At 38.0% G+C, this 13,489-nt stretch overlaps 1 protein-coding gene across 5 annotated transcripts in view; it reads right to left on the bottom strand.

Annotated features, from left to right (window-relative positions):
• gabbr1b (gamma-aminobutyric acid (GABA) B receptor, 1b) overlaps nucleotides 1–13,489 on the bottom strand; it is a 138,312-nt gene that overhangs the window by 70,141 nt on the left and 54,682 nt on the right. The window lies entirely within an intron of this gene.

Here is a 13,489-nt window from a genome sequence, read left to right as displayed (position 1 = left end):
ACTCATTAGGATCATTATGGGAGGCTAGAATCGTCCCCTGAAACTCATTCATTCATTTCAATTCAATTATACAAGGAGCTTGGCCGGATTAACACACTGTGGAGCCCAAAAGCAAAATTTCACCTGATAGACATTTTTCACAGCAAACATTTTGGCTTGTCATAGCAGGAAAAGCAAAGTGTGTAATAACATTTAAAAACAACAACATTCCATAAAGGTATTGCCACAGTGACACAGCTGACTTTCACCATCAACTACAGTGCACACAGAACAGACAGGGAGTATTTTTCCCATGCCACAGATTAAAATTAGGAATATGCACAATTTCTATTAATTTGTATGTTGACCTACTATCATCTGAACAAATAAAAGGTATTAAAATAGATTTCACTTTGTACCACAAATCTTACACTAGAGGTGTACAGAGACGTCATTAATATCAATATCTGCAACTGTTCCATCAGCACAATTATCTGTATCTGTCTAGGATAGAAGATAAATCGACAAACACTGTATGTTCTAACCTAATATCATTGTTGTGGGCCTTTAAAGCATCAAAGTGATTTAATAATGGCATACATTTTTTTTATGAAATACACTACATTTCCACTTCATGTACTTTTCATCTCTCTCTCTCTCTCTCTCCCTCTCTCTCTGTCTCTCCCTCTCTCTCTCTCTCTCTCTCTCACTCTGTCTCTCTGTTTCTCTTTTATTTTTATTTTTAATATCTGTTTCCATCGTATTATTTGTGCTTTCCAGAATAACGGTTTTGGATACATCCCTACACTATGCAGGGCACCGAGGAAAAAATGCAGGAAGCGCCTTAAGCCATAGTTATATTGTGATTTTGTGGTGCATATTCCCCAACAAATCATTAACAATTTATCAATTTACCAAAAGCTAGCTGCCAAGCAGCAGGCCTGAGGCCTTTGGGGCCCATGATAGTCTGGGGTGCTGGGGGAGTTGGCCCCATAATAATAATGCAGTTGTGTTAATGACTTAACCAAACTTTAATTTTAGCGTATTGCAGATGTATTGGTGCTCCTGGTTCTAGATCTTTGGAGCCCTTGGCAAACTGAGAGCCAAATGTTTCCCTTACTCTGTGTTCCCAGTACACATTTGCACCTTAGAAAAATGGCTTTGTTGCCTACACCACAAACTGCCACTGCATATTTACATTGGCATATATTTTGCGATTAAGTAACAAATAAGGTAATCCAGAAATGCCAAAGATATGTTTGAAGTCATTTAAAAACAGAGAGCAGTACCCCACTCACTACATAGCTCGGTCACTATTCTTTAAAACAATTATTTGCCCCTAAATTGTTAACTGAAATTTAAAACTCTGTAAGGCTGATAACAATATTTTATAGTAAGTAGAAGTGGTTACCTAAGGTCATCCAGTGAGGATACCAGATGACCCAGCTGGGGTTGATTACGCCTCAATTTGTGTCCAAGTAGCTTTTCTGGCACACGGATCACCCCACTTTATCTGCTATGCAATCTCTGTACGGTAGTTATGTGATCTCCTCGATTGCTCCCCTGAGGTACAGCCCTGAGACCAAGGAGTTTGATTACACTGCAGAGTGACTGGCCTGCGAAGCCTCTGCACCCGACCTCGATAGAACTCCATCCCCTGCTTTGGCACTCGTCTACAAGCGTCATGTACTTTGCACTTTTCATCTCAAAGATCTCCTCTATCCAGTCTTCCAAGGGAACAGTGATAACAGGGACGTAATCTTTTATAACTAACGTTAAACAGCACGTAGTGTGCACCTTTGCAATGTTCTTGTTAACACATGCTGTTCACAATTATTCACACTTATTAAGGAGGTTGTATTAGCATGATGTGGGTACTGAGACACTTTGAAGAAGGAGAGATATTTAAAAAAAAAAAAAAATTGTATTAGTCATGTTATTATTAGTACAAATAGTATAATTGTTATTTTGTCAAAATAAAAAAGTATTTTGAAAAATTATCTATGCTTTTAATATCCTGCATGAGTTTAATATATTAAATATATAATTAATTACTATTAAGATATGTTATTATGCTATTTGCAAAATACTGTATGTATGTTATCCTAAACAGGGTGGGCATTGTAATTCTCACATGAAAAGATGATTACACAGGTAGTTAATAGCTGAGGTTATGTTGTCATGATGGCACAAATCTTAAAAAAGAAAAACATCAAAACAAAAAACAACAAAACATCTATTCTGTTCCTCAATTGCTGTCTTCTTCATAACCCAATACAATCTTTTAATTTTGCAAACCACATTTCAAAGATCTTATTGAGCCACAATGAATCATGCTCTGCCTCTCCCCCACATACTCCTACATTTACACATTTCTTCATTACTGACTTCCTGAGAGAAGGAATGCCTTCCATTTTGTCCCTATGTGTGTGTGTGTGTGTGTGTGTGTGCTGAGTGTATCTTCAATAATGTAACAGTACAGCGGTGGGCTGACTCTGATCCCTCTCTCTTCATTATCATTTATTTTCTTTCTTTCTTCTCATTTCCAGGAGCCACATAGCCTCTGCTGTTCTTTCCTCATGTCTGGTGGTGCAGCATAATGTCTGTCTCTATCTGCTCCATCTTATTGCTTTTTCCAGGCACAGCTCTCTACCTGACAGGCTCTCATTTTTTCTTGGGTCGGTTGATATGTATCTCTCTGTGTCTCTTCCAGCATCTGTTTTGCCATCTCTCTATGATTATCCATGCTGCTGGAGAAGAGAGGCATGTATCACATCCCTTAGCTCCAACTCATTTCTATCATCAAACTATGATGTTGTTTACTGTGAGTCCAGAGACAGCTCAGCACACACATCTTGTTAAACCTGGACATGAAACTGGGATTATGCCTCCTGATCCGTTTGGACATATTGCTCCTCAAACACTTTGAATAACACTTTGAACAAAGCTAATAACTGATTCTGGCTTTCCAAATACTAGTCTAATTTTGTAAAATGGAACACTGATAAAAGCAGAGCTGCTGGTGTTCAATGAATACAATTAAAGAGTTTAGGATAATGCTGTTCAGCTTTCCTCTTGAAGTGAAAGTCATTTATGTGCTACAAATTGTACAAGGCGTGATTTGCTACAGATATGAGTATATTCATATACAGTGCCGAATTAACCTGCGGAGAGGAATGCTGGGCAAAACTGTTATTTAGACCCCAGACATGCTTTCTCAACTTTGACCCGGAGTACCTGAATCAAACATTTATTTTCTGGAATAGTTCTCTGCCCCAGGTTTGCTGGATGTCAGTTAGTTTGAGACAATTTGATAAATATACATTTGTTTAAGGTTATGTAAAATGTGAGCATAATATCAGCTGGTATTTGAGGTTGAGGGTCTCATCAAAACATTTTGTGAAAAGCGTAATACTTCCCGGTTTATAACGTATCCCTTGGAATTAGTTCTTGCTGGTAGCACAGGATTTACATTCAGTGCCAATGCAGGACGCATTGTGTCCATAATGCAACAGAGCGGAGAGTGAGTTTTGTGGGTCGGGGTGGTGGGTAACCGTAGCGTATCCAACCATGCAGTAGACCGCAGTATGCATATTCGCTGAGACTTTATCTTAAAAAGAGAACTAATAGGCAATGTGTGATTTTTTGAAACTGCAATCTTTTCGTCACCTTGAGCAAGTAGTTTAGTTGCCTAAGCTTTACCAAACCTTAACGATCATTAACCCTGCTGTAATCTAAATGAGAAGATATTGAAGAGAAAATGTATTCTAAAAAATTGTCTTTGAAAGTAATGTTTGCAGAATCATCTAATATCAATGTTTGTCTGATGATAGGGTTGTTTTATTAACATAACAAAGTTGCTAAATATTCATATTGAACAAATCTGCTAAACATTAACTTCTGTGCATATCTAACTTTGCCCAGTCGGTAATCCAGTCTTGTTTATATATTCATTCATTTGTTCAGTATAAGGGTGTATTACACAGTGATATCATATGTTTCCTCCTGATTAGTGTAAAACTAACTAATAGTGATCACTTGAATGAATATTTCTGCCCCGGAAATGAACTCTAATGATATTTTGAACAATGTTAAGGAATAAAAAAAAAAGAAAAGAAATAAACTGACAGGTCAAATTTCTTCTCCTCACTGTCTCTGTTTCTCCCTTCTCCTTTCTCTAACCAAGTTTTTACATTTCTATATTTGCACAAGCACAAAAGCCCTGCAGGGTAGATTCCAACATTATCACATGTGACATGTTACTATATCTTACGCTTCTGCTGTGTTCCAGTTTCTTTGCAGTGCAGCTGCATGAAGCTACTTTCTAATCTATGTACTGTAACATGCACATTATGTATGCATGGCAGCACTCAAGACATCACACTTCCAGCTCAAACCCATGACAGGCCGGTCGAATGTGAGTCAAGACCAGGTCCAAAAAAGACCAAAGCAAAACTGAGTCCAGGACAGCAGGGTCGTATTAAGGGCCCCCGGGGAAAACATTAGCCGTGGGCCCTTGTTGACCCCCTTCCCCAACAATACCATTATCTCTGTTGGCAAAGTGTCTGTCTTGTGTCTAAAATTAAAATTGGGAATACACACTATGTGAGCACAGTATAAATGTCAATAATGAAATACTAAAACACTCAGGGCCCCTCTACAAGACACAACATACAAATTACATAACAATGCAGGGCCTGTTTATTGGTAATTGAATTAACTTAGCACAAACACAGTCAACCAAGGGCCCCCGAGGGTTGCCTAGCTGGTATTCTAGCCTTGCTGAATACACAATAAACAATGCACGTGTCTTTTTAAATGTTGCCTAAAACTTTCTTCAACAGAGATTTGTCTGTCTGTTCATGCACAGGTTGACATTCCATGAGACTAAGAGCTGACGGTAATATACAATTTTAATAAGATATATATATTAAATGTGAATATATCATTTTAAATAAAAAGCTTCCCAAGTTCAACAACTGAGCACATTGCATCTGCTGAAGAATGTGTGATATGGTTGAAAGTGACAGAGCAACCAAATAGAACTTAAACAAAGATTATTTTGTTGACCTATATTTATGTTTTCCTGATAAGTGGCTGTCAAAAGCCATAAAGCAAAATAGCATTGCAACAAGTTAACTGTCACTGACAAACAATCATCCTGGGTCATTTTGACAAATGATGACAAACAACCTTATTTGTTGTTTTTGAGGATTTGTTGGTACGTTTTTGTAAGATTTTCACATTTGACCAAAGATATATATCTGTAAACCTACAACCTAGATTTCACTATCTTTAAAATATTCAGTGTCTGTCTTCTCTCCTCCTCTCATTAATCATTTAATGACACTGATCATATCTACCCACTTTAACAGATTATCTGATTTGAATGAGGTTAATGTGGCAATATTACAATGAAAACAAGACTGGCTCTTGTATTGTATAAACAAAAGGACAAGCTGTCCCTACTGTCCGTCAAAACTGAGTCCCGTCAGGGTTGGTTGCATGAAACCACATTGGCATGCAGCTTGCAGCAGAGCTCCAGAGACGAATGTCAGGCATGTTGATAACAGTGCCAACACAAAAAAAAAAACAGCTGGGAGAGTAGAGCTGACGGTTAGAGCACAGTTGTACAGCATGCTGGTCAGTATCTAGGTTTCCACTGGTGAAATGGTCTGGACCAGTGCCATTGAAAGAGAGACTTACGACACTCCCGTAGACTACTATTGCAATCGGAAAAGCCAGAGAACCAATCCAAACACTGGACAGTTCTGCGCATCGAACCCCATTTATTTTCAGTGATTCCCAAACGCACTTAGTGGGGAGCTAATGAAAAGGACTGCTAATGTTAAAGCATTAGCTGATCTCATCAATCCAAAGCCAGCTTTATTTAATGTTTATCGTAAAATAATATCTAACGTTAGTTAGATTATAATTTCATTATGTTAAGTTAGCAACACTTCGCTAGCTATCATTACCTTAACCAAATGTAATGTAACGGTGTAATTGTTAGTTGACCTTCATTTACTTCAAGTTAATTGCCATTATTGGCGTTTGTTGGTTCTTCAATTATTAGATTTATGTTCAAGTTAGCAACACGTAGTTGGGACCGTATTAGTTATATATGAATACAGGCTACATCTCAATACTGATTAGTGTTCATACTGTAATGTTATACAGTATATCTAGCGTAGCCTACTTATATCAGTGCCATTGTTGATTCATATCTCCCACTTACCATTTATTCTACATTCTGTATTTATTCTATACTTTACAGTTCATTCTATAATCTGTACATTGCTCTGCACTTTAATGTTTTTGCACTTCTGGTTAGCCTTTAGATGCTAAACTGCATTTCGTTGTCTCAGTACATGTTCTTTGGGCAGTGACAATAAAGTTGAATTTTATATTCACGAGTAGTGTTATATCTTAACATAACATTAGGGTGCGAGACATTATGACCATAGACACACTAGACAATATTACAGGATAGATAAGCTACTGTAAATGTATTCTACGTTATGGGAACAGGCCCCTTCCCTCTAAAAAGTCCCTCTGCCACTCCCTATATATACAGTATATATATACCGTATGTATATACGATATATATATACAGTATATACTGTATGTATATATATATATATATATATATATATATATATATATATATATATATATATATATATATACGGTATATATATACTGTATGTATATATATATACGGTATATATATACTGTATGTATATATATACGGTATATATATACTGTATGTATATATATATATACGGTATATATATACTGTATGTATATATATACGGTATATATATACTGTATGTATATATATATACGGTATATATATACTGTATGTATATATATACGGTATATATATACTGTATGTATATATATATATACGGTATATATATACTGTATGTATATATATACGGTATATATATATAACTGCGGGCAGAACATGCCAGGAGTTAAAGGCAGCTTTGGGCAGCAGCAGTCTCTGTTCACGAGGCCGGTGAACAAGTCACAGAAAGCATCAGAAGCTTCATTTAGAGCTGCACATTTTTAAATAAAGAACAAGAAAGCCTTTTCGGACGGAGAGGTCTTGAAAGGTGCAATGATGGTTATTGAAAACACTGTTCTAAGACCAGAAGAAAGGTTCCGATGTCATCTCCACTCTCCTCGATGTTACAAAGTCAGTGTTTGTACAAACAGGATATGATTTGAAGATGTCACAGTTAGTGATTTCCTTTTTTTTTTTTTACAGAAATGATACTTTGTACTAAAATATAACCGGTGTGATTTTGAAAAAAATGCTTCAAATGTGCTCATTCATACAAAACTGTCAATAAAGATATTTACAAAAATATCAGAGATGTGAGAACATAAATAAATAATGTTGCATGTTTAAATATATCTGTTTCCTACCATGGTAAATCATTAATAATTATTGTGAGGAATAATTAACATTAACATGTGATCAGACAGTCTCTTCACATATATGAATATTTATTATTAATGATAATATTATCATTAAAGGTGAACGATGTTATTCAGGAAGTTTGTATCAAACAAGTAGCCCTTCGTATTATTCAGCACCCTTGAAGTAGCTCTCAGTATCAAAAAGGTTGGTGACCCCTGGTGTACAGGATATGACACCCTCTGTCCTTAGACCCTCACACCACACAAGGAAAAACTTCCTTGAGTATAACTCAAGCAATCAAGTAATCATTATGAGTAAGTATTAACAAATATAATGGCTGCTGTCTGTCCCGCTCATGTAATAGTTCCTGTTTGGAACTATAGAGCGCTACATGAACAGTGTCGTACCTCTCTCTTTAAACGGCACGGTTCTAGACCATTTCGTTTGTGAACATTCTAAATGTGTTCCAGTTTATTTCCTGTTGCAGTGTATGTGGATGGCCAAGCTGTTGCCTAGCAACGCAAACGTCTATACTACACAAATAGCTTGGTTCCTGATTTGAATTGATGCCCACATCATTGAAACAGGTCTGGTGCTGTGCTCGTTGATTGTTGGAGGAACAGTTGACCAATCAGAGCTCTGCAGGCAGGATTACCTGCATAGCTCGTTGGGATGTAAAACTGGCCACAGAAATGAAGCCAGAATGATATTGACAGTTGTAAAGATTGTTTTAAGTCAACTGGAATAGCGACCCCTAAACGTTTTTTAATTGTCATGAAAGAAGTGAACTGCTGCAAGCAACCACTACCACAGTTTATATGACATTGGTGGAATGAATATGTCACTTGCTACTGATTGGTTAACTAAACAAACTGAACAAAAAAACCCATCCCAACAAGAAATAACTAACATGAACACAATCCGGATAAATCAATCAAAATGAAATAAAATGGCACTTCAGTCTGATTATCAGGACCATGTGAGGAGCAGCCACAGCTGTGTTTAAAGCTTTCATGTGTTAAAGCAGTAAAGTGACTTTTTGGCCTGACTGAGTTTTGAAGATTTTCAGGAGCCTGAGGATTAGTTGATGTTTTCATCAGTATCAAATATGTGATTTTTATTTTACCACACCAAACATCTTACATATCATTTATGTATGGCTGTTTAGGCTACCACAGTATTTTTTGCTGTGTGTGAACTTTTTCTTTTAACCAATCGGAAATAGATGAAAAGTGTTATAGTAACCATGAGCCTCATTCTCCTTCCAGCTGAGCCTGAGCTGCTGATTGTACTGCTGATCTCTCCTCTTCAAGGGGGACCTGCTGTATGAAAACACTGCTTACGACACAGCCATTAAATTAAACTTATCTTGTTGCCAGGGGAGGTGAATTACGATGAAACCTTAATCACCGGATTGTGTTGGCTTCACACAGTGACTTCCTAAAAACAGGAAGTGCTTTTTACGCTCCCGATAGACCGTGACGCCTCACATATGCCGGCTGTGGTGACATCTGTTAATGACATAATGAAGGTGGCTGGGTTTGTTCCAGCTAAGAGTTTTAAACAAAGGCAGTTAGAAAGTGGTGTGGGTAAATGAAGGAGTAGGAATGTTTAAGTGCTTGCTTGTGTGATGATCCTGATAGGACTTCAGGAGCTGCAGGCGGCATCTGATATTCATGGACTCTCCGTCTCCAACTCAGCAGTAAGCCTTCAGGGTTGTTCTAAAATAAAGCATGGGCTCAAAGTGAGGATGAGATGAGGGAAACATCCAGGGCATGGAGTTCCAGTCAGAAAACACATCTTACTTTATTACCAATTCCCAGAATGTATTGCACTTAAAAGAAGAGATCCTCGTCTGTTGCATGTAGAGCAGTTAATTCTCATTACTAACATTGCAGTAATAGAAATATCCTGCATTAAAAATCAGATCCAAAAAAATTGGAATATAACCAGGAAGAGGGCAGTTTTGTGCTACTTTGAGGTCAGTTTTTGAGCTCTTTTCCACTGGCACTCTGCTGCTGAATGGCATTGCGGGCAACTGCGAAGGCGAGACTTCCGCGGAAGCTGTAAGGCTTCAATCGATTATTCAGGGTGCCCTGATTGGCCACACTGGTTGCCAAGTCACACAGGGCAGCATGTTTGGCTGTGCATGTTGCTAGATCACTGCAGGGCACCACAGTTGGCTCAACAGGCTGCCAAGATCACTGCAGGCAAAGATACATATGAGCTGGTGTGGGAGCTAAACATTACCACTCAACTCGGAGAAAAACAACAGCTACAGAATTCTCTCCAGCAACAAAAGCATGGTGACATTGAAAGACACTTACAGTTCTTAAAGGTTTGATATTCAACAGTTATACAGCAATATATAATCTAATTCATTTTGAGTGGAGGCATGAAAAATACTCCCATATACAATGTTGTGAAATTAAATGAACAATTTATGACTGAACTACAGCCAAAAAAAGGTGCATAATGGCCAAACTGTGCATACTGTATATGTACTTTTAAATCAACCATTGCCTCATGATGCAAACCCTCTGTTACTTTAATTTCATTTAGGTGAAATTGACTAATCCCTATAAATCCATATTAAACTTGAAATGGGGGTTTCTTTGTACATGGTTTTCCTAGCTTAGCATAAAAACTGGAAGCAGCTCAAACAATGTATACTTGACTGATGAACATGTTGTATAAAAGCCGAAGTGACACAACTCAATGAGCACAGGTTTTAGTCTCTGTACAGCACAATGGTGCCCAACCTGGCAATCTCACTGTGACAATAAGACTTCAGGAAGCTGTAAACCAGAGGTTCTCAAAGGGGGCGTTCAGAGAACATCGGGGGGAGCTGGAAGCAATATTTTAGAAAGGGGGGCGTTCATGTGTTTTTGGGGGGCGTTTGTTTTATAGCAGGGGGGGGGAACCTCCGGACCATTTGATCTGGACCTCGAGGTAATTCATAAACACACGCAAAAAAGCAATAGAATAAAACGGGCGACTGACTGTTTTCCCTGGCCTTTCCAGGGTCCTTGAACACAACACGAGCGGAACGTATCGTCACGTGGTCACTTCATGTCAAAAAACTTCAATATTAAACAAGACTGTCACAGACATCAGTGAAGGCAGCATGGCGAGTGTAAAACAGAGAAAGGTGGATACGGAATGTCGCACTTTCCAGGAGAAATGGACAAACGATTATTTCTTAGTGGAAGTAAAAGGTCAGTGCGTCTAGCTTGTGTGGCTGCACGAAACATGCCAAACTGGACAAGGACGAGTGCGTTTGGAGAAAGTTAATACTCTTCGGCGGAGTTTGGCCCAGCAAGCAGGTCTCTCCAGAGCGTAACATAAAAACATGGAAAGATAAAACAGAAAGATACATGGAGGAAAAAGTAGCTTTTTCTGCATAGCATCAAAGAAAGGTGAAATGAATGGGCTGTGTCTAAAAAATATTAGCAGAGGCTATGAGTTCAATAATTAGTATGGCCCTCGAAGGATTTTGTAAACATTGAAATGGTCCTTGATAGGAAACATGGTTCCCCCCTGTTTTATAGGCTCTGCTATGTTGTTAAATCTGAGATTTGAAAAAAAGACAAGGCAAAGTCCTTGTATGTGTAAATGTATTTGGCAATAAACCAAATTCTGAATAGATTCTGACCCGTGTTCAGGCAACTGTGTGTGTTTTTAGACTTTTATTTTTATTTTGCTGAGCGATAAAGTGCTGCTTGAATAAAAACAGCGCCACAAATTGTTTGGCATTTCTGATGCTGCTGTGTTTAACACCAATTAATGTCTGACGTTCTGATTGGCTGCAGTCTATGACACCGATACATGACATATTAGGGAAATTGGAGGTAAAAACAACAACAAAAAATAATTTTAATAATATTATTATTATTATTTAGAAATGTTATTATGTAACTTCAATCTCAGAGAATTTGAGTTTTTATAATAACATAATATAGCAGCCTAATGATAAGAACAATAATATAAGAATTTAAATACAAAATTAATATAATCAATATGTAATATAAATATTAAATACTAAGAATAATGTTAAGAATATTGGTAAAATGTCACATTTGAAATTAATATATTATAAGTTTAAAGTGTTTCTCATGTTTGAAAATGACTAGTATAGACTAGAGAAGTGGTTCCCAAACGGTGTGCCGTGGGATTTTGAAACAATTAGGCCTATTGCATTTAACTGTACACACGGTTATGAATGATTTGTAATTTACTTCATTGTTTTCCCTAGGTTTACTGCTGGTGCTGCGCGTGGCGATCTTACGCCATAAATGATCTGCGCGGTCAATTTGAGCCGCGGTCAACTGACAAGATGGATCGATGGCTCATAGACAGGGTCAGTTAAAAGAAAATGAAATCAAAGATCTGACGCGACAGTGAAGGCTGTATTGTCCTGATGCAAGTGATTCAGCAGCTACAAGTGATTCAGCCGCAGCGACAACAAGTGGTTTTGTGTGCATTACTGAGTCCCAGGAGAGCGTTCTTTCCCATTATGTGTATCCCATTGTGCTCTTTATATAATGTACAGGTGTGTTTTTAAACATTGAAAAGGTGGAACACAGAGAACAATAAGCACAAAGCCTTGTTCCACTTGTCCCCACCTCCCTTCTTAGCTGAATGCAGCAGTCTTATTTAATCAGTGCAGTAATCCTTTTATCACTCCACCATGGAGTGCAACCTCCAGACAAATTTGCTACATTTTTACACCAAATTGCATTTGTTCATATATTGCAGAACATTAAGTACATCAGCAGCAGTGTCCAGCTCTCCCGATGGTGAGCAGAACACATAACACACAACAGCACACATTGCGCCGCAAAACACAAGCCTGAGACAACGTACTATAGGCAGTGCATGATGTCAACAGACCGCTGACTCCTCTGACGCAGATTATAGCTGTGTTCATTTTGCAGATTTTACAATAACACACAGCCACTAGAGAAACAGTGATGGAATCAGGGCTGCCCCCTTCCCCCATCTGCTCTGAACTGGAGTGTGAAATATGACCAACCGCTGCTTTCTAACACACCTGCTGTCTAAACTGTCTGTCCCTCCAGATCCTGATCTGCTCTTCCACACCCTCTCCTATTTTCACCTTCCTCTCATCTTCCTCATACACACATCCGCCAACACCTCCCCCTGCTCTCCTCTACTCAGCTCACAAAGTCAAGTTTATGACATTTATTTTCCAAATAAATTTGACCGACCTTGGTTTGTTTCTTTGGGAACAGCAGAGTACGAGCTCTGAGAAGACCATCAGGGCCAACACACTCTCAAATGGAAGTGTACATATGGTAAAGATAAGGGCAGTGATAAACTCAAATCAGAATCAGAAATCCTTTATTAGTCCCACAACAGGGAAATATACCTTGTTACAGCAAAATAACAAATTAAGTAAAGTGGCGAGTACACAAATAAATTTGATAAATAAAAGTTGATCAAGTTGAAAGTTGAGTAAAGTTGATAAATTATAAAAAGAGAATATTGCACCACAGTGGTGGAATAGTCTGTTCTTGGTGTGGGTCTACCATGGGGCCGTGGTGATTGTACAGTCTGGCCGCTGCAGGGAGAAATATGTATAAGAAAGATAGAGATATATGAGCAACATTGCTTTTGACAACCATTCTGTTGCCAAAACTAGAATTGCTTGGAAGCAAGAACTGGGGTTAGATTGTACAGATCAGTGGTGGGACAAAGCTGTGTGCTGAATACGATCCTGCACACCGTGTGCCTGGCTGGAACGTATACAAGTCAAGGTGTTCCACAGATATCTTTCAAAAGCTGGACTATCTGAAATCTATCTAAATATTGCAGACCAACGTGACAGATGTCACACTTCTTTGGTCCCAGACTACATCAATTCTTGAGTGATTATTTTATGATCTTGACAAAAGTAAAAATAACAATTTGCACCTTTTATAGCTATTTTATTTTGCCTTTATTTATACAGGTAAAATCTCATTGTGACAGGGTCTCATTCTCAAGAGAGACCTGATCAGATGGTAACAGTACCATACAAATATTTGGAGTTTATTTGGTCTTGATTCTGTCACG

Source organism: Cottoperca gobio, chromosome 11 (genome assembly GCF_900634415.1).
Source record: "Cottoperca gobio chromosome 11, fCotGob3.1, whole genome shotgun sequence".
Lineage (NCBI taxonomy): Eukaryota > Metazoa > Chordata > Actinopteri > Perciformes > Bovichtidae > Cottoperca > Cottoperca gobio.
This window is presented reverse-complemented; position numbering and strand designations above follow the sequence as displayed.